This window comes from Pezoporus wallicus, unplaced genomic scaffold (assembly GCF_028554395.1).
Source record: "Pezoporus wallicus isolate ANWC-B61680 ecotype Strahan unplaced genomic scaffold, APGP_CSIRO_Pwel_v1 contig_6653, whole genome shotgun sequence".
NCBI classification, from domain to species: domain Eukaryota; kingdom Metazoa; phylum Chordata; class Aves; order Psittaciformes; family Psittacidae; genus Pezoporus; species Pezoporus wallicus.
The window spans coordinates 36,374-63,996 of NW_026635766.1; the positions used below are offsets into that span (position 1 = coordinate 36,374).

Genomic DNA, 27,623 nt, shown 5'->3' on the forward strand with positions numbered 1-27,623 from the left:
ACCCTGGGCAACCCATTCCAGTGCCTCACCACCCTTATAGTAAAGAACTTCCTCCTTATATCCAGTCTAAACTTCCCCTGTTTAAATTTGAACCCATTACCCCTTGTCTTGTCACTACAGTCCCTAATGAAGAGTCCCTCCCCAGCATCCCTATAGGCCCCCTTCAGATACTGGAAGGCTGCTATGAGGTCTCCATGCAGCCTTCTCTTCTCCAGGATGAACAGCCCCAATTTTCTCAGCCTATCTTCATACAGGAGGTGCTCCAGTCCCCTGATCATCCTCCTGGCCCTCCTCTGGACTTGTTCCAACAGTTCCATGTACTTTTTATGTTGAGGACACCAGAACTGCACACAATACTCCAAGTGAGATCTCACAAGAGCAGAGCAGAGGGGCAGGATCATCTTCTTCAAGGTCACGTTCCATTTGATACAGCCCAGGATATGGTTGGCTTTCTGGGCTGCGAGTGCACACTGCTGGCTCATGTTCATTTTCTCATTGACCAACAACCCAAGTCCTTCTCCACAGGGCTGCTCTGAATCTCATCTTTGCCCAACCTGTAGCTGTGCCTGGGATTGCTCCGACCCAGGTGTAGGACCTTGCACTTGTCATGGTTAAACTTCATGAGGTTGGCATCAGCCCTCCGCCCTCCTCACAAGCGTGTCGTGGTCCCTCTGGATTGCATCCTTTCCCTCCAGGGTATCAACCGAACCACACAGCTTGGTGTCATTGGCAGCCTTGCTGAGGGCGCACTCCATCCCACTGTCCATGTCAGCGACAAAGATGTTGAACAAGACCGGTCCCAACACCAATCCCTGACAGACACCACTCGTTACTGGTCTCCAGCTGGACATTGAGCCATTGACGACAACTCTTTGCGTGCAGCCATCCAGCCAGTTCTTTATCCACTGAGTGGTCCACCTGTCAAATTGATGACTCTCCAATTTAGAGACAAGGACGTCGTGTGGGAAAGTGTCGAATGCTTTGCACAAGTCCAGGTAGATGACATCAACTGCTCTACCCCTGTCCATCAGTTCTGTAGCCCCATCATAGATGGCCACCAAATTGGTCAGGCAGGATTTCCCCTTAGTGAAGCCATGCTGGCTGTCACCAAGAACCTCGTTGATTTTCATGTGCCTTAGCATGCCATCCAGGAGAATCTGCTCCAAGATTTTGCCAGGCATGGAGGACCTCCCCAGTTAGTCAGAACTGGAAAGTGCCTTGCTGAACACTTCTGCCAGCAACCTCAGTACCCTTGAGTGGAGCCCATCCATCCCCATAGACTCTGGGGCTGGTGGCAGTGTCAGAATTTTGGGGGTTTTGACCATGGGTTGGTCTATATGGTACCAGGCCTGCTGGTGGCAGACAGGGTATGCCTGTCCCAAAGGGGGAAAAGGATCCTAGCCCAGGAGCTATCAGGGCTCATAGAGAGGACTTTAAAATAGGTTTGAAGGGGGAAGGAGAGAACACCAGGCTCTCCAGAAATGAGCCGTGAGGTAGCGTGCCACTGCTGGAGGCCAGATCCACAGGGCAACTTAAATGCATCTATGCCAAAGCCTGCAGCATGGGCAACAAAAAGGAGGAGCTGGAAGCCATTGTGCAGCAGGGAAATCATGACATAATCGCAATCACAAAAATGTAGTGGGACTATGTGCACGATGGGAGTGCTGCAATGGATGGCTACAGGCTGTTCAGAAGGGACAGGCAAGGAAATGGGGTTGCACTGACTGCCTTGAACTCAGTGTTGTCAGTGAGAAGGCTGAATGTTTGTGGGTGAGGATCAGGAGAAAGTCCAACCAAGCAGATATCCTGGTAGGAGTCTGTTATAGACCACCCAACCAGGATAAAGCTATGGATGAACCATTCTTCAAACAACTGGGAGAAGTTTCACAGTCACTTGACCTTTTTCTTGTGGGGGACTTCAACCTACCAGATGTCTGCTGGAAGTACAATACAGCAGAGAAGAAACAATTAAGGAGGTTCTTAGAGGGTGTGGAAGATAACTTCCTGACCCAGCTGGTTAGTGAGCCAACTAGGGGAGATGCCCACCTAGATTTGCTGCTCACAAACACAGGACTCGTGGGTGATGTGATGGTTGAAGGCCATCTTGGGTAAAGTGATCATGAAATAATTGAGCTTCAGTCCTTGGAGAAGTCAGAAAGAAGGTCAGCAAAAGCACCAACTTAGATTTTCGGAAAGCTTACTTTGGCCTGTTTAGGACACTGATTGGGAGAATGCCATGGGAAACATTATTGAAGGACAAAGCTTTTCAGGAAGGCTGAACATTCTTCAAGAATATAATCTTCAAGGCACAGAAACAGGTGGTCCCCATGTGCTGAAAATCAAACCATCAGGGAAGAGACCAGCCTGGCTGAGCGGGGAGATATTGCTGGAACTCAGGAAAAGAAATAAACTCTATCACCTGTGTAAGAAGGACTATCACCCCATGAGGAGTACAAGGATGTTGTTAGGTTATAGAGAGCGAAAATAAAGACGAAGGCACAGATGGAACTTAATCTGGCCACTGCCATAAAAAAAAATAATTCACAAATATATTAACAATAAAAGGAGGGCCAAGGAGAACCTCCATCTTCTACTGGATACTAGGGTGAATCCTAGTGACTGAGGATGGGGAAAAGGCTGAGGTACTTAATGTCGCCTTTGCCTCAGTCTTTAATAGTCCCACCAGCCATCCTCAGAGTACTCAGTTCCCTGAGTTGGATGGCAGAGATGGGGAGCTGATTGAAGTCCCCCTTACCCAGGAAGAAATGGTTAGTGACCTGCTCCACTTAGATGTACATAAGCCTATGGGGCCAGATGGGTTCCACCCAAGAGTGCTGAAGGAGGTGGCAGAGGAGCTTGCAAAGCTACACTCCATCATCTATCAGAAGTCCTGGTATAGTGGGAAGGTCCCCGAGGGTTGGACTAGATGAACTTTGAAGGTCCCTTCCAACTCAAACTATTCTATGATTCTATGATTCTATGATTGGAGGTTGGCCAGGGTGATGCCTCTCTACACAAAGAGCAGGAAGGAGGACCCAGGAAACTACAGTCCTGTCAGCCTGACCTCAGTGCCAGGTAAGGTCATGGAACAGATCATCCTAAGTGAGATAACACAGGACATGTAGGAAAACGGGGGGATCGGGCCCAGTCAGCCACAGGTTCATGAAGGACAGTGTTGTGGTTTAAGCCCAGCCAGTAACTCAGAACCACACAGCTGCTCTCTCACTCTCCACCTTCTTCCCCCCCAACTCCCAGAGGGATGGGGAGGAGAATCGAAAGAATGTAAATTTTTATCTTGGGGCTGAGATAAGAACAGTCCAGTAACTAAGGTATAATACAAAACCACTACTACTACCACCACCAATAATAATAATGATAAGGGAAATAACAAGGAGAGACAATACAAAACTAAAAGGGCAAAAGGAAAACAATAAACACAAGTGATGAACAATACAATTGTTCACCACCCGCAGACCAATACCCAGCCTGATCCAAGCAGTGATCTGGGCCTTCCAGGCAACTCTTCCCAGTTTATGTACTAGGCATGACGTGCTGTAGTATGAAATATCCCTTTGACTACTTTGGGTCAGGTGTCCTGTCTCTGACTCCTTCCGGGCCCCTCCTCATTGGTAGAGCATGAGAATAAAAGTCCTTGATTGGAGTAAGCATTAATTAACAGCAACTAAAAACATCAGTTTTATCAGCAGTGTTCTCAGGCTAAAGTTGAAAACACAGAACTGCACCAGTTACCAATAAGGAGAAAAATGACTGCTACAGCTGAACCCAGTATAGGCAGGTCCTGCTTGACCAACCTGATCTTCTACAATAAGGTGACCCATCTGGCTGATGAGAGAAAGGATGTGGACATCATCTATTTGGACTTTAGTAAAGCATTTGACTCTGTCTCCCAGAGCACTGTACTGGAGAAACTGGTTGCTCATGGCCTCGATAGGTGGATTCTTTACTGGGTTGGAAACTGGATGGATGGATGAGCCCAAAGAGTGGTGGTAAATGGTGTCACATCTAGTTGGGGACTGGTCACTAGTAGGGCTCCTCAGAGCTCGGTATTAGGGCCAATGTTGTTTAATATCTTCACTGATGATCTGGATGAAGGGACTGAATGCGCCCTCAGTAAATTTGCAGATGACACCAAGTTGGGCAAGAGCATTCATCTGGTGGAGGGTAGAAAGTCTCTGCAGAGGGATCTGGACAGGCTGGATCCATGAGCTGTGGTCAGTGGTATGAGGTCCAACAAAGCAAAGTGCTGGGTTTTGCATTTGGGCCACAACAACCCCATGCAATATGCAGAAAGGCTGAGAGAGCTGGTCTTGTTCAGCCTAGAGAAAAGAAGTGATGGATTCACCAACATTGGACACTGTTAAGTTTCAGCTGGACAGGCTGCTGGGGACATCTAGACTAGGTCATGCTTTGCCTAGAAAGGTTGGACCAGATGATCCTTGAGGTCACTTCCAACCTGGGATTCTATGATTCTATGAACATGTGTAGCAGTATGTAATAGAATACACTGTGTATAGCATTTCCCTGTGTAAAACCATTATAACAGTATTTGGTTTAGTTGTCAACACTTTAAAAACCTGTATTGGTAAACTGAAAAGCCTACAAAACATGAGAGCTTTTCTAGGTGTGGAAAACCTGCCTTACACATAGTAAACAATCTTACAGCCTAATTTAACAGATTAAGAAAGGCCTTGACCTTTATGTGCAGAGAAGTGTCTGATGACACGAAGTTCTATCATGCACAGCCTATAACACGATAATTAGCTGAAGATGAAATCTGACAAAATTCAGAATAGCAAACTAAAAAAATTTTTAAAGTGGTCATAAATATCACAATATTTTACTGAAGCAAATAATGAATCCTTTATTATTTGAAAACTCTACATTAAAATGTGATGTTCCACAATTTAGAAGTTATAGATTAATTGTAAGAACCTCTGTAAAAGCCTATGGCATGTGTTACATATAAGGTCAATATCAAGCAACCATTCTTCATTCTTTCTGACCTCACCTTCTATTAATTTTTGCATTGTGTATAAATATAGAATAAAAATAATATAATCATATCATTGCATAATTCAAGTTTCAGTCCAACTTGTTGAAAGCAAGTCAAAATATTTTCCCATTTCAGAGTGGCTGTGCTGATTTATATTTTCTTATGACATCATTGTGCCATAAAAAACAATATTTCTTCTAGAAAAAGAGGCACCCATTTTATCCTTCAACATTAAATAAAATGTCTTTGGGAAAGGACAGCATTTAGAAAAGTATTCAGATCCAGTGGACAAGCATACAAAGGGACAAAGTGTTTCACATAGTATAGAAGGGATTTTTCAGCCCTCAGTGTCTGAGAAAATTTTTTTTCTGTTCCAGGTCAAGGAAAAATATAACCTCTAGATATGGATACTGTCCTGGTTTCAGCTGTGATAGAGTTAATTTTTCTTCCTAGTAGCTGGTTCAGTGCTCTGTTTTGGCTTTAGTCTGAGAACAATGCTGATAACACACCCAATGGTTTAGTCCTTGCTCAGTAGCATTTACCCTGATCAAGGACTTTTCAGTCTCTCATGCTCTATTAGTGAGGAGGGGCACAGGGGGCTGGGAGGAAGCAGAGACAGGACACCTAACCCAAACTAGCCAAAGGGATATTCCACAGCAGTATGTCATGCCCAGTATATAAACAGGGGAGAGTTACCTGGAAGGGTGTGCTCAGGTCGGGCTGGGTCAGCAAGTGGTAAGCAATTGTATTGTACATCACTGCTGTTTATTATTGTTTTTTCCCCTTTTCCTCTTTTGGTTTTCTATTTTTTCCCTTGTTGTTTCCCTTATCATAATTATCATTAGCATTATATTGTACTTTAGTTATTAAACTGTTTTTATCTCAACCCCTAGGTTTTAGATTCTTCCAATTCTCCTCCCCATCTGACCAGGGGATGGGTGGGGGAAGGGAAGGGTGAGCGAGCATCTGCATGGTGCTCGGTTACCAGCTGGGGTTAAACCACAACAGTCCTATTGAGTGATACATCCAGGAAGAGTTAATTTGGAGCTTTTTGACTTTACTGTCTCCACAAAGCTACTATTAAGAGCCCTGGATCTTTGCTAAAGCCAGATTATATTTCATCATCTGCCAAAGAATGGATGGAAGGACATGCCCAATTTGCAAGCATAACATGAAATTATCTTGAGTAACAGCCAATGTGGTGGCAAAATAATTATTGGACAAGAAAAGCTGACAGCTGCAGAACTCAGTCATACAACAGTACTCAATACAATTGCAAATTAGTGATTTGCAAGGAAATATAAGCAGGAAAAATAATTCTTTGTAGCAGAATAGTATTCTCAGATTACTGGCCACCAAAATCCCACTATATACAAACATTTCTCTTAAACTTTACCTCAGCATAATAAAGTACAGAAGAGAGGGTGGGGGAAAGATTAAATTACAGAAAGAAGAGAAATAGAGAGGAATGACAAAAAAAAAAACACCTTGGAGCCCTTATAGTATCAGACAGAGACAAGAAAAAGCATTCATTAGAAGCATATCACTATTGAAATCAAACAGCAAAAGAATAGCTATTAGACATTTTGTGCAAATAATTAGCATTTGCAGTTCTTAGGTCATTAATTTTGCAGCACTGTATTAAAAACCAAGGCTGGTTAAAAAAAAATAATTTTAAAAAGAATGTATAGAGCTGTTGCCACTGATAATATTTCTATACAGCTAAGTTTCTGTCAAATCGAAAGCATTTTTCTGTTAAATACTTCTACTGAGAAAACACATCTAGAAATTATGAACAAAATACATTGAAATATAGTAACCATAATTCCTAATACAAAGAATGCTACCAATCCATCTAAGACAGAGAGCATGCAGTGAATATGACAAAGCTGGGTGTACTGGATTTACATAGCAAGGTTTTGAGGGGGGATGTGTGCTACAGGGGTGGCTTCTGTGGGAAGCTGCTAGAAGCTTCACCTATGTCTGACAGAGCCAAGACAGACCGGCCACTGGCCAAGGCTGAGCCCATCAACAATGGTGGTAGCACCTCTGGGATAATATATTTAAGAAAGGGAAAAGTTACTGCACTGGAGCAATTGCAACTGGGGAGAGTGAGAATACGTGAGAGAAACAGTTCTGCAAACCCCAAGGTCAGTGCAGAAGGAGGGGAGAAGATGCTCCAGTTGCCAGAACAGGGATTCATTCCCCTGCAGCCCGTGGTACAGCCCATGGTGAGGCAGGCTGTTCCCCTGCAGCCCATGGAGGTCAACAGTGGAGCAGATATCCACCTGCAGCCTGTGGAGGACCCCATGCCAGAGCAGGTGGATGTGCCCTGAGACAAGGGGGGCACAAAATTACAAAATGGAATATATAAACCTTTAGAATCAGTTTTAAGTAATGTCAAGTTTGATGGCTTTGTAACAGCAGCAATGGAAAATTACTGAGGTGCATGATACATAGAAAAAAAACCACAGTACAGCTAGAGAACATACTGAGAATTCTTGTACAAGATAAATCGTTATAGTTGACGTAGTTTTAAGAAAAACAGTCTAGAAGAACAGGATGCAAGGATAAGGAGTATCTGGGAATGGCAGGTGTCCATCATGGGCTATGGTTAAACCAACAGATAAGTAGGAGGACAGGAGGATTATTATGTCTCTGGTGCTAACAAACCAATTAAGCTGGTATTAGCATCTACTGCATGTGCTTCAAATGCTTCCAGAAGTAATGAAGATTGTTGGAAGAAGTAAACAGCCCTCAGAGACCACCACCACAATTCTGTACGCATGTGGGGAACTTTCTGGAAAATGATGCAGTCCATATGTAGCCTCATGAATATGTATGTATGCCTGGGGACTATATAAGGGCAGCTTGTGTAGCAATACGGGGACACATGTTAGGAGGAGCGATCTCCTGTGTCTCCCGGCGCCACAATAAAGAATACCTGCTTGTCAGCTTGAAAACTTTGTTGGCAAGTTTGTTCCTGGAGTTTTCTCCGAATCAATTTGGCACCGCAGATGGGACCCTCTCTGCTCAGCTGCAGGACCCCCTGAGGACAGGGCTCCCTAGGGCGTGACCTAGGAAACCGTGACCTCATGAAGAGTTCATACTGGAGCAGACTCCTGGCAGGACCTGTGACAAAGTGGAGAGAGGAGCCCATGCTGGAGCAGGTTTGCTGGCAGGACCTGTGACTCTGTGGGGGACCCTGGAGCAGTCTGCTCCTGAAGGACTGCACCCTGTGGGAGGGACCCACACTGGAGCCGTTTGAGAAGGACTGCAGTCTGTGGAAAGGAATCACACTGGAGAAGTTCATGGAGGACTATCTCCCATGGGAGGGACCCCATGCTGGAACAGGGAAAGAGTGTGAGGAGTCCTCTTCCCCTGAGGAGAAAGGAGCAGCAGAAACAGTGTGTGATGAACTGACTACAACCCCTATTTCCTGTGCCCCTGCACTGATGGGGGGGAGGAGGTAGAGAAGCTGGGAGTGAAGCTGGGCCCGGGAAGAAGGGGGGGAGGGGGGCAGGTGTATTTAAGATTTGTTTTAATTTCTCATTATCCTGCTCTGACTTAGACTGGTAATAAATTAAATTATTTTCCCTGAGTCGAATCTGCTTTGCCCATGACGGTAATTGGTGAGTGATCTCTCCCTGTCCTTATCCCAACCCATGAGCCTTTTGTTATATTTTCTCTCACCTGTCCACTTGAGGAGGGCAGTAAGAGTGCCTTTGGTGGTTATCTGGCATCCAGCCAAGGTAACCCACCACACTGGGCTATCAATCATGAGTTAGAATGACAGTATTTCAAAACTGAATAAGTACATGATTTACTGGGAAAAACAAAACAAAAAAACCCTCACAAAACCAAACAAGCAAAGAACAAAAAAAAAACCTCACACTTTTTTTTCCTGTACTTCTATACAGTACACAAAAGTTTTTCTAACAAAAAAATAACTGAAGCTTCAGTTCTGCAAACATAGACATACAGTAAGGTTTTCACATACAGAGTTGCTATTTCATTACGAGTACACATGAGAATCGCATTATCTACAATGATCAAATGTAGAACAAGGGAGAACTACTTACCTATCCAGGGGAAAGAATGAAACACAAGTAGACTGCTATGAAAACATTTGTATTATTTCCTTAAAATCATTAGTTACAAAAATCTTACGTAGCTCTGTTGTTCTCATATTCATAGCATTCCTCTAAACTGTTATAAAACATTTTTTTGTTAAACATCATCTAATGTTTATCTCCATACATTTACTATGTTTCATACAAGACAAGGCTTCCAGCTGGAAATATACTTACACAGACTCAGTATCTTTTTCTTTTTTCATTATTCCTGATAAAACAAAAGGGTTCCTCTTCCATGGTTTTATACTTATGAAACAAACACCTTTCATTTAAAGATCAAAGAGATGAGTATATATTTAGCAATGTCACACACTGGTGCATACCAATGCCAATACCTTTTAAATGCCATAACTAGTGATACAAAAATCTAACAGTGGAGCAAAAATAAGGGAACACAAGAACAAATTAAGGGAGCATTATTCCAATATGCTGTTCAATAACACAATGTGCTGGTTTGGGCTGGGATAGAGTTAATTTTCTTCACAGTAGCTGGTATGTGTCTATGTTTTGGATTTCTGCTGGAAACAGTGTTCATAACACCAGGGATGTTTTAGCTGTCTGAGCAGTGCTTACACAGAGTCAAGGCATTTTCTGCTCCTCACACACATACACACCTACCCCACCAGCTTGTAGGCAGGGGGTGCACAAGGAGTTTGGAGGGGACACAGCTGGGACAGCTGACCCCACCTGACCAAAGGGATATTCCAGACCATATGACGTCTTCTCAGCATATAGAGCTGGGGGAAGAAGAAGGAAGGGGGGACATTTGGAGTGATGGAATTTGTTTTCCCAGGTAACCACTGTGTGTGATGGAGCCCTGCTGTCCTGGACACCTGAACATCTGCCTGTGATGGGAAGTGGTGAATGAATTCCTTGTTTTGCTTTGTTTCCATGTGTGGCTTCTACATTCCCTATGAAACTGTCTTTATCTTAACCCACGAGTTTACCCACTTTTACCCTTCCGATTCTCCCAGGGCTCAGCTGCCTAGGGAGGTTAAAACACATCAACTTCATACAAAAAAAAAATTAAAATATGGTTCAAGCAAAATGTCAATAAGTCTATATAAAACTGTTCCACATTGTACATATATTTCTCCAAACTGGATATGCTAGACTCACTTAAAAGATGGGTGCACTGTCATTTTGAGGAAAGGGACTCTGCTCACAGAAACTCTACAAGAGCTATTGCTCCAGCTGATCCTGAATAGCCAAAGCACTTGGATCAGAAACTGAAGCCTGCCTCTCAAAGCTACTGCAGTTCAATACCCTATTCTTATTTGCCTATATTCCCAGTAGTTTCAAGCCCCTGTCCTCCTAAAAAGTAGGATCTTAGTCTTGTAAAGACAAGAACATCTCCTGGGTTCCCAGCTGATACTGACTTCATGATTTCCAAGTGCTGTAGCCAGCTCTAATGCTGGCTCCCACTGAGACTGAGTCTGGAACCATGCCTGTCTTTTCTTGCATGTTTTTAGGACCAGATATATATAGAATTATAGAATAGTTTGGGTTGGAAGGGACCTTCAAAGGTCATCTAGTCCAACCCTCCTGCAATGAGCAGGGACATCTTCAACTAGATCATGTTGCCCAGAACCACATCCAGCCTGGCCTTGAATGTCTCCAGGGATGGCATATCCACCACCTCTCTGGGCAACATGTGCAAATGTTTTACCACCCTCATTGTAAAGAATGCCCTCCTCACATCCAGCCTGAATCTCCTGTCTTTTAGTTGAAAACCATCTCCCCTCATCCTATCGCAACAGGCCCTGCTAAAAAGTGTCTCCCCATCTTTCTTATAGGCCCCTTTTAAGAACCGAAAGGCCACAATAAGGTCTCACTGGAGCCTTCTCCAGGCTGAACAACCCCAACTCTCTCAGCCTTTCCTCATAGGAGAGGTGCTCCATCCCTCTGATCATTTTTGTGGCGCTCCTCCTGATCCTCTCCAACAGGTCCATATCTATCCTGTACTGAGGACTCCAGAACTGGATGCAATACTCCAGGTGGGATCTCATGAGAGCAGAGTAGAGGAGCAGAATCACCTCCCTCGACCTGCTGGCCATGCTCCTTTGGATGCAGCCCAAGATACAATTGGCCTTCTGGGCTGCAAGCGCACACTGATGGCTCATGTCCAATCTTTCATCCTACCCATACCCCCAAGTCCTTCTCCTCTGGGGTACTCTCAATCCCTTCATCCCCCAGCCTGTATTGATACTGGGGGTTGCCCTGACCCAGGGGCAGGACCCTGCACTTGGACCCATTGAACATAATGAGGTTCGCATGGGCCATATAGATTTAGTACAGAAAAAAAGTTTGCTTTCATACCCATTTAATGTACTAAAATGAAAATACATTTAAATATTCCGTTAGACTTACTGTCATGTCTGCTTCAATTTTTGCTGAATCAAAGTAGTCTGCCAAACTTTAAACAAGATGACTGAATGCAAGCATCTGATGCAACTAGTGTACAGTTTTTATTTCATGTAAGATAACTACCTAGAGCAAACTCTTGAGCAAAATAGTGTAATTTGTTTTTCCAAAATTTAACAGCTGTCAATTTGAATACATTGTTGAAAACCCACTATATTCCCCTTAAAAAAAAATATTACGTATGAAATAAAGAATCTCTTCATCTTTAGAAATTTTCAGGGTGATACAACTCAAAACTGCTCACAAATCAGATATCTATAAGCATATTGTACAGTTCAATAGAGACAGATATTGCTCAAAAATTATTTTTTATATGCTAGTCTGGGATTTATTTCCTTTCTATGCTTTATCCAGCCCAAGACAATGACAAATGGAACATAAGAGTAATTTCTGAACATGAATCTTCTCTGCTTTAGTCAAAAAAGATTTTAAGTCTCAGCTACAATCTTGGCAACTTAAAAGTTGTTGACTGCTATAGCTGTACTGTAAACATCTCTGTCCAAAAGTAAATGTATAGCCTACGCAAATAAAGCAGTTCTTAACCACTTAAACCGATCCCCTAAGCAAAATAAGCTACACCAACAAAGGAAGGCTTTGAAACCGTAACAATGCATTAGAATTGGTATAACTAACATGACGAAAATAGGAAGAGCCCAGGCCATGTTTTGACACTTGTAAATTAAGTTACATGGTCATAAGTGAACCAAATCCAATACAATTACCACCCACTGACCAATACCCAGCCCACTCTGAGCAGCGATCTGGGCCTTCTGGGGAACTCCCCCCAGTTTATGTACTGGGCATGACATGCTGTGGTATGGAGTATTCCTTTGACTAGTTTGGATCAGGTGTCCTGTCTTTGCTTCCTCCTGGCTTCTTGTGCCCCTCCTCACTGGCAGAGCATGAGGCACTGAAAAGTCCTTGATCGGGGTAAGCATTACTTAGCAACATACCATACCACAGCACATCATGTCCACTATATAAAACTGTGAGGAGTTACCCAGAAGGGACCAATCACTGCTTGGGTTGGGCTGGGCAAGACGGATGTCATCAGATCCCCACAGATGTCACAGAATCATTAGGGTTGGAAGGGACCACTGGAGATCAACTAGTGTAAACCCCCTGTCAAGGCAAAGCCACTTAGAAAAAGTTACACGGAAAACCAACCAGGTCAGTTTTGTATGTCTCCAGTGAGGGAGACTCCACAATATACCTGGACAGGCTGTGGGGGGAGTGAGCAAGCGACTACGTCATTCTGAGTTACCAGCTGGTCTTAAACCATGACAGTTATTTTTGGTGCCCAACATGAGGCACGAAGGACTGAGATAACAAGATTGACCAGAGTGAGTCAAAATGTATTTGTGATAAGTGATTCGGGGAAAACTCCAGGAACAAACGTGACAACAAAGTTTTCAAGCTGACAAGCAGGTATTCTTTATTGCGGTGCTGGGACACATGGGGGATAGCTCCTCCTAACTTGTGTCCTCCTATTGCTACACAAGCCGTCCTTATATAGCCACTGGGCAGACATACATATTCATGAGGCTATGTATGGATTACATCACTTTCCAGAAAGTTCCCCACATGCGTACAAAATTGTGGTGGTGGTCTCTGAGGGTCGTTTACTTCTTCCAACAATCTTCATCACTTCTGGCCACCTTTGGAGCATGCGCAGTAGATGCTCATACCAGTTTAATTGGTTCATTAGCACCAGTTTCACAGTATCACAGTATGCTAGAGATTGGAAGGGACCTCAAAAGATCATCTAGTCCAATCCCCCTGCCGGAGCAGGAACACCTAGATAAGGTTACACAGGAATGTGTCCAGGCCAGTTTTGAATGTCTCCAGGGAAGGAGACTCCACAACCTCCCTGGGCAGCCTGTTCCAGTGTTCTGTCAACCTCACTAAGAAGTTTCTTCTCAAGTTTAAGTGGAACCTCTTGTGTTCCAGTTTGTACCCATTACCCCTTGTCCTATCATTGTTTGCCACTGAGTAGAGCCTGGCTCCATCCTCGTGACACTCACCCTTTATATATTTATAGACACTAATAAGGTCACCCCTCAGTCTCCTCTAAACTATAGAGACCCAGCTCCCTCAGTCTTTCCTCATAAGGGAGATACTCCACTCCCTTAATCATCTTAGTTGCCCTGCACTGGACTCTCTCCAGCAGGTCCCTGTCCTTCTTGAACTGAGGGGCCCAGAACTGGACACAATATTCCAGATGCGGTCTCACCAGGGCAGAGTAGAGGGGAAGGAGGACCTCTCTCGACCTACTAACCACCCCCTTGTAATACACCCTAGGATGCCATTGGCCTTCTTGGCCACAAGGGCACAGTGTTGGCTCATGGTCATCCTGTCATCCACTAGGACCCCCAGGTCCCTCTCCCCTACACTGCTCTCTAACAGGTCGTTCCCCAACCTATACTGGAACCTGGGGTTGTTCCTGCCCAGATGCAGGACTCTACACTTTCCCTTGTTATATTTCATCAAGTTATTCCCTGCCCAACTCTCCAGCCAGTCCAGGTCTCGCTGGATGGCAGCACAGCCTTCTGGCGTGTCAGCCACTCCTCCCAGCTTAGTGTCATCAGCAAACTTGCTGATAGTACACTCAATTCCCTCATCTAAATCGTTGATGAATATATTAAATAAACGTCCCAGTACTGACCCTTGAGGCACTCCATTAGTTACAGGCCTCCAACTAGACTCCGCCCCATTGACTACAACTCTCTGGCTTCTCTCCTTCAGCCAGTTCACAGTCCACCTCACTACCTGATCATCCAGACCACACTTCCTCAATTTAGCTGTGAGGATGCTGTGGGAGACTGTGTCAAATGCTTTGCTGAAGTCAAGGTAGACCACATCCACTGCTCTGCCATCATCCATCCACCGTGTTATTTCCTCATAAAAGGCTAAGAGATTGGTCAAGCATGATTTCCCCCTGGTGAAGCCATGTTGACTGCCCCTCATAACCCTCTTATCCTTGATATGCCTTAAGATGGCACCAAGGATCACTTTCCCAGGGATGGAGGTGAGGCTGACCGGTCTATAGTTACCCAGGTCCTCCTTCTTGCCCTTTTTGAAGACTGGAGTGACATTTGCTTTCCTCCAGTCCTCAGGCACCTCTCCTGTTTCCCAAGACTTGGTAAAGATGATGGAGAGTGGTCTAGCAATGACTTCCGCCAGTTCCCTCAGCACCCACGGGTGCATCCCACCTGGACCCATGGATTTATGGATGTCCAGATTGCTCAACTGGTCTCTAACCCATTCCTCATCGACTAAGGCAAACCGCTCCGTTGACCTGACTTCATCTAAGGTCTCAGGGGTACAGGGCTCTTCAGGACTGCCTGCAGCAGAGTAGACAGAGACAAAGAAGGCATTCAGTAACTCTGCCATCTCTGTATCTTCTGTCACCAGGGCACCCATCCCGTTCATCAGTGGGCCTACATTGCCTCTGGTGTTAGTTTTATCTGCCATGTATTTGAAAAAGCTCTTTTTGCTGTCCTTGACCCTTCTCGCCAGGTTTAATTCTAAGGAGGCCTTAGTCATCCTAGCTGCCTTCCTACATCCTCTAGCAGCAGCCTTATATTCCTCCCAAGTGGCCAGCCCCTCCTTCCATGACCTGTAAACTCTCCTCTTCCACTTGAGCATACCCAGCAATTCCCTATTTAGCCACGCAGGTCTCCTGGCCCTCTTCCTTGACTTCCTACGTGTCGGGATGCTCCGATCTTGAGCTCGGAGACATAATAATCCTCCTATCCTCCTACTTATCAGTTAATTTAACTGTAGCCCATCCTGGACACATGCGGTTCTCAGATATTCCTTATCCCTGTGTCCTGTTCTTCTAGACTGTTTTTCTTAAAACTATGTAAACTATAACAATTTATCTTGTGATAATTTTCAGTATGTTCTCTAGCTGTAATCTATTATTTTTCTCTATGTATCATGCACTTCAGTAATTTTCCATTGCTACTGTTACAAAGCCATCAAACTTAATATTACTTAAAACTGATTCTAAAGGTTTATATATTCCATTTTGTGATTTTGTGCCGCCTTGTCTCATAAGCATTCATTGTTTTGGGTTGACAGTTTGGATTGTTGAATTATTTGCTCTTAGAGTTGTTGCACTTGGTCTCAGAGTTTCAGCATGTCATACCTTATTTTTGCAGTCAATAGTGTTTATCAGCTTTCGGGCAATGGGTGGTGGGACTTTAAAACACTGGGATACACATTTACCAAAAGCCACATGGTTACTCAACACTAGTGGATCTGCCAACAGCGCTGGTACAGACCAATCAGAACTTTTACATACTGTAGAGGGAGATAAAGTTCCTGTGGTGCACAAAAAGAATTTGCTGGGGAAGACAGTCTGGGTTATCCCTGCTTCAGGTAAAGGGAAATCCATTCATGGGATTCCTCTTGCTCAGGGACCTGGATGCACTTGTTGGGTAACGTGGGAAGATGGGGAAATTTGGTGTGTACCTCAAGGGGATTTAATTTTGGGAGAAAACAGCCAATGAACTCAATTATATGCTATGTATAGCTAGATGCCCATCTCTGCCACTCTGGGCTTTGAAAAGAAGATATGTGCTGTCATGGTCCTCAGCAGAGAAGAAAGTCATGGGAAAAGCCAGGAGCAGTAGCAGGAGTCTCCAAAAACTGTCCTCAGGTCACCATCGATTGAACCTGACTTTCCTCTGATCATCATCACAACAAAGACTGAACTTCAATGAAACCAGATGAACTGAGCAGTGACCAGACAAGTTCAGTGATGCCATCAGCAGGCAACAATCCAACACTACGCACTGTTTCTCCTGCCCTGAAAGACTGTTAAGATAGATGGAGCCTGACATCATGGACTGAATTAACTCAACGAGCTTTATAGGGATGGTCCATGGACTAAGGAATGATATCTGTCTCTTTGTGTGTATGTGTGTGTATATATATATATAAATGCACTTCAAGAGACAAAAAGCGATAGCATATTGAAAAATGTGGGATCTGAGCATGACATGAATGGTACGGAAAAACGGGGTGGATACTGTCCTGGGTTTAGATGTAACAGTTATTTTTCTCCTTCTTAGTAGCTGGTGCAGTGCTGTGTTTTTTACTTTAGTTTGAGAACAATGCTGATAACACAATGATGTTTTCAGCTTTTGCCAAGTAATGTTTACTCCGATCAAGGACTTTGTGAGTCTCATGGTCTGCCAGTGACGAGGGACACAGGAAGCCAGGAGGCAGCAGAGACAGGACACCTGACCCACAGTAGAATCATAAGGGTTGGAAAGGACCTTATGATCATCTAGTTCCAACCCCCTGCCGTGGGCAGGGACACCTTACACTAAATCATATCACCCAAGGCCTCATCCAACCTGGTCTGCAACACTGCCAGGGATGGAGAATTCACAACCTCCCTGGGCAACCTATTCCAGTGTCTCACTGTCCTGGGTTCAGCAGTAGCAGTCATTTTTCTCCTTCTTGGTAGCTGGTGCAGTGCAGTTTTTTGACTTTCGGCCTGGGAACAGATCTGATGTTTTGGTTTGGCCAAGGACTTTGTGAGCCTCATGCTCTGCCAGGGAGGAGGGGAAGCTGGGAGGAAGCAGAGACAGGACACCTGACCCAAGCTAGCCAAAGAGGTATTCCATACCACAGCACATCATGCCCAGAATGTAACTGGGAGTTAGCCGGAAGGGCAGGGAGACTGCAGGGTTGGAGGAGGTATCGGTCAGTGCTTGGTTGGGTTGGGGGGGGCGAGTTATCGGTCGGCTGGTGCTGAGGTGTTGTATTCTCTTCCCTTGTTATTTCCTTTATCATTGTTATTATAGGTGGCAGCAGTAGTGATTTGTGTTATACCTTAGTTACTAAAATGTTCTTATCTCAACCTGTGGGAGTTGCATTCTTTTGATTCTTCTCTCCGTCCCTCCGGGAGCAGGGGGAGGAAAAGAAGTGTAGGGGGGAGTGAGTGAACGACTTGCCTGACTGGGTTTAAACCACGACACTCACCACCCTAACAGGAAAGAATTTCCTTCTTATATTCAACCTAAACTTCCCCTGTTTAAGTTTTAACCTGTTACCCCTTGTCCTTTCACTACAGCGTTTAATAAAGTCCCTCCCCAGCATCCCTATAGGCCCCCTTCAGATACTGGAAGGCTGCTATGAGGTCTCCATGCAGCCTTCTCTTCTCCAGGCTGAACAGCCGCAACTTTCTCAGCCTGTCTTCACATGGGAAGTGCTCCAGTCCCCTGATCATCCTCGTGGCCCTTCTCTGGACTTGTTCCAACAGTTCCATGTCCTTTTTATGTTGAGGACACCAGAACTGCACACAATACTCCAGGTGAGGTCTCACAAGAGCAGAGGAGAGGGGCAGGATCACCTCCATCAGCCTGCTGGTCACTCTCCTTTTGATGCAGCTCAGGATACGGTTGGCTTTCTGGGCTGCAAGCGCACACTGCCCACTCATGTTCATTTTCTCATCAACCAACACCTCCAAGTCCTTCTCCTTAGGGCTGCTTTGAATCTCTTCTCTGCCCAACCTGTAGCTGTGCCTGGGATTGCTCCAACCCAGCTGTAGGACCTTGCACTTGGCATGGTTAACTTCATGAGGTTGGCATCAGCGCACCTCACAAGTGTGTCAAGGTCCCTCTGGATGGCATTCCTTCCCTCCAGGGTATCAACTGAACCACACAGCTTGGTGACATCAGCAAACCTGCTGAGGGCGCACTCCATCCCACTGTCCATGTCAGCGACAATGATGTTAAACAAGACCGGTCCCAACACCGATCCCTGAGGGACGCCACTCGTTACTGGCCTCCAGACGGACATTGAGCCATTGACGACAACTCTTTGTGTGTGGCCATCCAGCCAGTTCTTTATCCACCGAGTGGTCCACCTGTCAAATGGATGTCGCTCCAATTTAGAGACAAGGATGTCGTGTGGGACAGTGTCGAATGCTTTGAACAAGTCTAGGTAGATGACATCAACTGCTCTACCCCTGTCCATCAGTTCTGTAGCCCCATCATAGATGGCCACCAAATTGGTCAGGCAGGATTTCCCCTTAGTGAAGCCATGCTGGCTGTCACCAAGCACCTTGTTTTTCATGTTTCCCAGAGAATCTGCTACTAGATTTTTTCAGGCACAGAGGTGAGACTGACTGGTCTCTAGATCCATGGGCCATCCATTTTCCCCTTCTTGAAAATGGCTATTATATTTCCCTTTTTCCAGTTGTCGTGAACTTCACCTGACTGAATGCTCCATCCCTGGCAGTGTTCAAGACCAGGTTGGATGAGGCCTTGGGTGGCCCCTTCCCCGGAGGAAAGGGGAGGAGGATCGAAAGGGTGCAAGTCCTACGGGTTGAGACAAGAACAGTCCAGCAACCAATGTACAACACAAATCACCCCCGCTACTACCAACTACAACAATGATAAGAGAAAATAGCAAGGGAAGAGAAGACAATACCACCGGCCAAGAAATGAGTCCCACCTGGAAGCCCGTGTCCTTCCGGGTAACTCCCAGTTACCCCCCACCCCGGGCACAGGTTACTGTTACAAATGAATGGGCATATGATGAAGGTGCATTCCGTATAAGTTTTCGCCACATAGGTCGTGTCCATTCAACTTCATCTGGATCTATAGGTGTATCCCCGTTATTCGGCTTGATGTGATAGATCATCTCTACGATGGCTGATTCCCTCAGAGACTGGATGCCTTTGTCTATAGTAGTCCACTTGGCCGAACGACTCGTAACATCGTCCTTGTATGGAAACCTTTCTTTCACAGCTGCCAAGAGCCTCCTCCAAAGGCTGAGGGACTTTTTCTCTCTTGCAATTGCTTTGTCAATTCCCCCTTCTCTAGCAAGTGATCCTAGCTGCTTGGCTTCTGTACCTTCTAGTTCGTGACCATCGGCCCCATTGTCCCAGCATCAGAGTAACCAGGTGATGATGTGCTCCCCTGGTTGAAGGGTAAAATCTTTTCGCATATTCCGCAGCTCGGTTGAGGTCCGAGGTCAAGAAGTTACCTCTTCTTCTTCTTCTTCTTCATCATGTCATGATGACTCCTGATCAGATTCTGGACTGGGTGGTGAATTCATTGTTTCTTCATCTCGCTTCACCCGTCTTGCCTCCTTTTTGCTTGTTCTCTTGCATACAGGGGCAACCAATATTGGTACGAATTGGTCCTCTGGTTTGGCTGCAGTGATTATCACTGTGGTTTGAGTAGCAACTGTACTTGTTGCTGGGGGTGGTGCAGCTGCTGTGCTTGGAGCTGGGGTAACCGCGCTGTCTGTTGCAGTTGAAGTTTGAGCAGCTGCTGTACTTGCCGCTGGGGTAGCTGCGCTGCTCATTGCAGCCAAAGTTTGAGTAGCGACTGTCACTTTGCCCTCAGATCCACCGACATTCTTTTCCTTTTGAAGGTGCTGGATAGTGTTGAACAAGGCCCTGTAAGCATAGGCCAAGCCCCAGCACGTTGCCATGATTTGTCCATCTCTGGTATGGCCAGAATGACCACACACCTCATTTAAGTGTTTTACTAATTCTTCTGGATTTTGCAGTTGTTCGGTAGTGAAATTCCAAAGTACTGGAGGGGCCCACTGACCTAGATACTTGCCCATACTATCCCACACACCCTGCCAGTCATGGCTGTCCAGCCTCAGGGAAAATCTCTTGGTCCTCCTACATCGTCGTTTGACCCCAGACAAGACCCAAACCTGACTCTGCTTAACTCTTGAAATCAGTAGTGGGCAAAACACACTCTGTATGCGTGCTAGCATGGTGATTCCCATCACAATCAGCAAACAGGTCTCAACAGCATTAAAAGGCCATTCAAAAACTTCAAGACTCTCAAATGTAAATGGTCTGGGGGGACAACTGGGAGCGTAAAAGGATGTCTCCTTCACAGTTTGAGCACCTGAGAAGGAGAAAAAAGATCTGTAATTGCTAAGCACTTCTATTATAGGCCTCCCAAAGTATAAAGGTGGTGACCACACTGGGAACATAAGCCAGATCAGTTTCATGATCAATGATTCTATTGTATTACAAGTCATTACCATAAAGTACAATGGGACAAAAACCTTAGCCCAAGCCCCACACTTGAAAAACACTAATACAGCAAATACCGGATGGAAGTAATATATGATGTACTGAAACTGTGAGATCAAGAGGAACTACCTTGAGAGCCAATAAATCAGCATTGTGACGAGTGACTATTAATCCGGTCAGATCTGTTATTATCTCAACCCCTCGTGCCCCACGTTTGGCGCCAAAAAGAACTGTCGTGGTTTAAACCCAGTCAGGCAACTTGTTCACTTGCTCCCAGTGTTGTACATTGGTTGCTGGACTGTTCTTGTCTCAACAATTGAGGCCCCCCTTCCCCACCGGGGCTCTCCCCTTCCCCACTCCCGGAGGAACGGGGAGGAGGATCGAAAGGGTGCAACACCTACGGGTTGAGACAAGAACAGTCCAGCAACCAATGTACAACACAAATCCCCACTGCTACTACCAACGACAACAATGATAAGAGAAAATAACAAGGGAAGAGAATACAATACCACCGGCCAAGAAACGAGTTCCACCCGGAAGCCCCTGTCCTTCCGGGTAACTCCCAGTTACCCCTCACCCCGGGCATGGCGTGCTGTGGCATGGAATACCTCCCCGGCTAGCTTGGGTCAGGCGCCCCATCTCCGCTTCCTCACAGCTTCCCCTCCTCCCTGGCAGAGCATGAGCCTCACAAAGTCCTTGGTCAGGGTAAACATCACTTAGCAACCACCAAAAACATCGGCTTCACCAACACTGTTCCCAGGCTGGAAGTCGAAACCCAGCACTGCACCAGCTACCACAAAGGAGAAACAAGTCTGCAACTGCTGAACCCAGGAAAATTACCCTTACAACTCATAAACAAATAAAGTTGGAACTTTTATTAGGAGTGGAAATCTACAACATTTCCTACTTTCCTATTTGTAGCCTCTTACCAGGTCTTTCCTTGCCAGTTCCTTTTGACTCAGCAAATTTCTGTATTAAACTCTCAACTGTGGTATTTGTCATTTTATTAATAAACTCTTCATGCACCTTCAAAAACAAAATACAAACCAACAAACAACACAAAAAGAATTTTAAAACCAGTAACTGCAAGAATATAATTAATTTTAAAAAGTTTTTTTCTCTGGAGTTAAGTTTCAAAATACTTGCCTCTCAAATATATTACAGGCAGTCAAAAAAAAAAAAAATCAACAGGCATTTTACCAAGGAAATCCTTTCTCTGAATTAGTATTAGCAAGTGTATGTATAATACAGATACAAACGAGGAATGAAAGAATACAGGTTGATTACGGGTCTAGGATTTACTTCCATTTCTTCGATCTAAACCACTTCTGTAACCCATCATTTTCTCAAGTTGTCAGTAATATGTCCTGCTATAATGTCAGGAAAACATGCAATCTCTTAAGCCTGCACCAGTTAAGGGTGTGAACTGTCGCCACGGTATTATCACAGTTCCCACCTGCTTCAGTAAAAGCATTACTGTCGTGATGTTTTTTGGTTTGACAAAGGGACAAGCACATGTTAATAAGAAGTTATTCCAACAAGGCAGTATGCATATGCTTTAGAAATAAATAACATGACCCTTGTGACCACCATTCATTGACAGAAAACCTCAAAACTGAGGAAAACAGTGACTCAAATTAAATGTATGCAAAATAAAAATACATTTCAAACATCAGAAGTTAAAGACTACTTATAAGCATTTTATTCTATGATTATACTTCCATAATGTTTGATATCTGTGCTAAAAAGAACCACATATGCTTGAAAGTCTTTTGAACTGTGTGGATAATTTTTATTTATCACCTCCTACTCATACTGGTTTAAAATGTTACTATTATTTGAAAGATGTGATCTTGTAATTACCACAAACACAGTAAGAAATGTTTAATTTAATAGTGAAGAGAAATATGCAGCATGATCCAAACAAATGATAATATAAAAATTACCACTCCTGTTTGTAAATGAATTTCTTTTATGGCATTTGACAATGATTCTGTAATCTCATATGAAGAAGGTGTGTTTCTTCAATGTCTTGAAATGTCTGTAAATCAATACAAGCAATTATTCCTAATGAAAATAATTCTTGGCAAACAACTATAGTTTTACTCAGAAAAAAAATCTTTCAACACAAATTTCTGCCAAATCCAATATCTAAACTACAAAGTAAATTATATTTTCCTACATCTTTAATCACAAAAAAAAAAAAAATAACATAAAAAAAAAAGTAGCCCTGCTGTCCTGGACACCTGAACTTCTACCTGTGATGGGAAGTGGTGAATGAATTCCTTGTTTTGTTTTGCTTCTGTGTGCAGCTTTTGCTTTCCCTATGAAACACTCTTTATCTTAATCCACGAGTTTTCTCAGTTTTACCCTTCTGATTCTCCCTGCCATCCTGCTGCAAGGGGAGTAAGGTGAGTGGCTGTGGAGGGCTTAGTTGCTGGCTGGGGATAAACCACAACACTAATGCCTACCTAATAACACAATTAAAGCTGAACACTGAACATCTTCATATTCTGTCTCTAGATGCAAAATAAACTGTTACTTTTTTTTTTTATTCTTTTGCAGTAAATGGCTCAAATGAAATTTTAAGACTTCATGAAAAGCCCAGCTAATTTGTCTGCTGAAGCCCCCTACATTTTCCTTCAATAATTCACTGACAATAAAATCCACTTCAAATACTCTTCATGTTTATCTTCTGCCAGTTCTAAACAAGAAAGCTCACAGCTTTCTTGCTCTTTAGAGACAAGTCTGTAGTACAAATTAAGCAAGGGCAGTTTACTAAAATTGTATTTTTAAATTTTTTTCTTATGGTTTCAGAGAGAAATAAGTGAACCATTATAAACAGTCTCTTTCTTGTAAAGTAGGGAATAAACAGCAGGCAGGATTTGCAAGACTAAATAGAGATTTAAAGCATCCTGAGTGAACTTTTTCTGAAGTCGATCAGAAGTATTCACAAAATCTCCTCATGAGACCCCACCTGGAGTACTGCATTCAGCTCTGTGGCCCTCAACACAAGAAGGACATGGACCTGTTCAAGTGAGTCCAGAGGAGGCCATGGAGATGCTCTGAGGGTTGAAGCACCTCTGCTCTGGAGACAGGCTGAGAGATCTGGGCTTGTTCAGCCTGGAGAAGAGAAGGCTCCAGGGAGACTTTGGAGCAGCTTCCAGGACCTAAAGGGGCCAACAAGAAATCTGGAGAGGAGCTTTTGACCAGGGTACGTAGCGACAGGACAAGGGGGAAATGGATTTAAGCTGAAAGAGGGGAAATTTAGGTTAGATATCAGGAAAAATTCTTCACTGTGAGGGTGGTGAGGCTCTGGCACTAGTTGCCCAGAGAAGTTGTTGTTGCCCCATCCTTGGAAGTGCTCAAGGACAGGCTGGATGGGGATTTCAGCCACCTGGTCTAATTGAAGGTGTCCCTGAATGTGGCAGGGGGTTGAAACTAGATGAGCTTTAAGGGCCCTTTCAACTCAAACAATTCCATGATCTATTTCAGTGAGGGTTCAATAAATTCCAGAGCAAGGTAAATAACAAACAGGGCAAGAACTTCTTCAGTTATTCTAGATATCCAGAAAACCCATGCACATATATGGGTTGAAACAAATCAGTTGAACGGTTCAGTATTTTTCTGTTATTACTTGATTTCTTTGTATGAAAAAGGTATGGTCTACAGCAAAAGTCAGGCTGCACTACAATTTATCCATACCACACAATGATGAGTTACTGGAATACTTACTGAGCAACTACAATAGTTACATTAACAAGAACACTGCAAAGAGGTTACCATTTTGGGTAACAGCAGTATGTGTTCACATGTCAGTATGCTTTTACCTTATTTGTGGAACTTTCCAGGAGGAATGTAAATGGTAAAGATTGTTTTGTTACTATTATACTTGCTTCTAACAGTTGTTTTAAGATATATTTAAGTTTAAAAATATTGCCTAGTCCAAAAACTCTCAAGTGATTGGAATCACACATGACAATCCCAATGAAATTGCCTAGGGATAACTGATAAACAAATATTTTAAGTTACAGTGAGAGACACAAAATGCAACAGATATAAATGTATAAGATGGACACCCATTCAAGTAAGTTCAGGCCAGGTGTCACACACTAAGTCAGCTTAAAGATACAGGTCTCTACCCTTAGTACTCCATTGCCCCTTCCTTTGTGACAACACAAGCATTTGTGTTGGTTGTTCCTTGCACAAAATAAGAGTCACATTTTTTAAATGAGAGAAACAATGTACTCAACCAAATATAACTCGAAACCGAAAAGCATAGGGAGTACAGCTCCTCCAAATAGAACCTAGTTAAAATACTGCACAAAAAAGATATGTACTGTGAACTCTTCAATGAAAGGATGTCAAGACTCTTTAATGGTCACATTAAAGGCAGAATTTGGCAGTAGCATGCTTGAGCACTTCTTTGTCAAAAATGCCTGGACTGGAGGGGTGAGTGGAAGAGTTGTGGTATACAGTAACCTTTCTGTAACATCTGTGTTGAGTATCTATTCAGACATGAACTAGATCAAGTTCTAGTGAAATTTTCAAAGTAAGAAAGCAGTTTATAGTTTAGGACAGGGCAGCGTTTTACCTGTCAGCCTACATAATATCCATACAGTAAAATCTTAATTTCCAAGGAGTTAAGAAAAACTAACACTTTTCCACTTCTATGTTAGTAATACAAGTATGACTGAATCGCCCTAATAATTCCATCTATGTCTAAAAATTAATTTTTGAAATTAAGGAAGAGAGCAAAGACTCTTCTACTGAAAAGAAAATTCCTATCTTGTAAAGGTTTATTAAACCAAGAAGCACATACAAATATATATGCCAACCAGTCCTCAACTAAATATTAGTACTAAGAGCAGAAACAGTTAGGTTTGCTTTTTGAAATCTGGGACAATAGAAAAAAGCCTGCTATCAAAAGATTTGAAAAAACTTCAAAACATAAGCAGCAGCACATGCAATCATACAGAGAACTTGATAACCTTTGAAACACAGATTAGAACAGCTTAAAAAAAAAAACAAATGGAAATTTGAATAGATGATGGGGCTTTTGACCATCTCAGATAAATCCTGGAAAGACATTTAAACTGTTACTGAAGTGTACTTCCAGAAGTTAATTTTGATTTCTTCCTAACATTTTCTTCTAAAACTTCTTCTAGAGTGCTAATGTTCAACTGTGTCACTCAAGGACACTGCCATCACAAGACACATGGTCAATGTTTGCCCTTCAATCATGCTACTTCGGATATTCTTCATACTGAGTTCCAATGGAGGGCATTCTATCATAACCCAAATTTTTTAAATCTTTCATTTCAGATATCTTCAAAGAGATAAAATAGAACATTTTATTTTAAAGCTAACTCATTTAATATAACTTACCTGTGCAGTTTCTATCATTTTCTGTTCAAAACCAGATTTAACCACAGCATATTTCTTTACATAGAGTTTATAGGTATCTGTAGCTTTTTTTGATTTAACTGCTGCCTATAGATTAGAAAAGACATCCAAAGTACAGGTGTTACATCAATGAATATTTAATATTAAGAGATATTTGAAAGTGGAGTTGTCCACTCAGAGACAAATCCACTCCAGAGGCACTGATGGCTGCCCGGGTCAGGCTGGGTATCAGTCAGCAGGTGGTGAGCAACTGTATTGTGCAACACATGGGGGTTTTATTTTTTTCCTTTCCCCCTTTTAGTGCTATATTCTCTCTCCTTGTTATTTCTCTTATCATCATTAATATTATTATCATTAGTAGTAGTTTCATATAGTACTTTAGTTATTAAACTGTTCTTATCTTAATCTGCAAGTTTTACATTCTTTTAATTCTCCTCCCTATTGTGCCTGGGGGAGGGGTAACTAGTTTATTAATATAGGAAAATATAGAGATAGTAAAGGATACAGTAAAGGATACTTCTGATGTTTGGTTATCTTACCAACCCCAAGGACTCTGTGAAGACAATCAGGAAACCAGCTCTGAGAATCATCATTGCAGTGCGAGGTGGCAGGCTCAACCTTAGCGGGCGTCCCCGCGGAGCCAATGTTGACCTGGGTGGCATGAGGTTCTGCTTCCCTCACATCACATGAGGCTGGGGCTTTTATACTGATAAAAATACACACTCATTCTGATGCAGGGGGCCAGCCTACATTGGAAGAAGCTGCTAGCAATATCTAAAAAGTTCTCCAAGGGTCAAGACGTTTCCAGGGAGTTCTAAAGCGGAACTTTCTGGGTAGGAACCAAAGCTGGACTTTCCAGGGAGCAGCCAAAGCAGGACTCTGCAGGGAGGAGGCAAAGTGGACAAACAGTACTTTTCTATCTTTGTGTGTTTCACCACAGACCATTATCCATTGTCCCTGACACATGCCACCCCATGGTCCATGGTTGGAACACACAAATATTTTATCATTTGTGCTACAGGTTTATATAGTATACTGTCTATAAGAGAATGGATTAGTGCTAAAAGACAGGGAACACAACATAAAATACATAAAAAACCCATTACCTATTACCCCTAATAATGCAACAGCTTTTTGCAGCTAGTCCCACCCCTCATGTCCATCTCTGAAAGGGGTTCCACCTGGTGTTTTCTGCTAGCTGGTTAGCAAAGGTCTTCAACTTTTGTATTTATGCGTGTATTGAACTGGAGTTGTCACTTAAATTCATGCAACGTAAGTCATCAAAGTCTTCACACCCATGCTTATGTACTAAAAGAAAAATCAATTGCTGTCCTATTTTGTTTTTACTAGATCATCTCTCATGCCAACCACAGGCTGCTTGGCCTGCCCTTTTCTCCTGGATGACCCTCTTATAACAGGGGAGGGAATCCCTCACATCAAGGTCTGGTATGGCATGTGTCCCCACCACTCAACACCTGCTGGGTTGCAGCCAACAATGGAGCTAAAGGTTCTTCTTGGTGGCAAACACAGAGGCCAACGCAGTCTTGCCCTTGACTGTGGCAGCAGGCTTTTGGCCAGCCTTGGTCCTTGCACCTCGTTGTCACTGAAGAGTTTC

The 27,623-nt window shown here is 43.6% G+C and overlaps 1 pseudogene; it reads right to left on the minus strand.

Moving 5' to 3' along the window:
- LOC130593203 (F-BAR domain only protein 2-like) overlaps nucleotides 1–5,048 on the minus strand; it is a 33,853-nt pseudogene extending 28,805 nt beyond the window's left edge.
- Nucleotides 5,049–27,623: the final 22,575 nt, after the last annotated feature.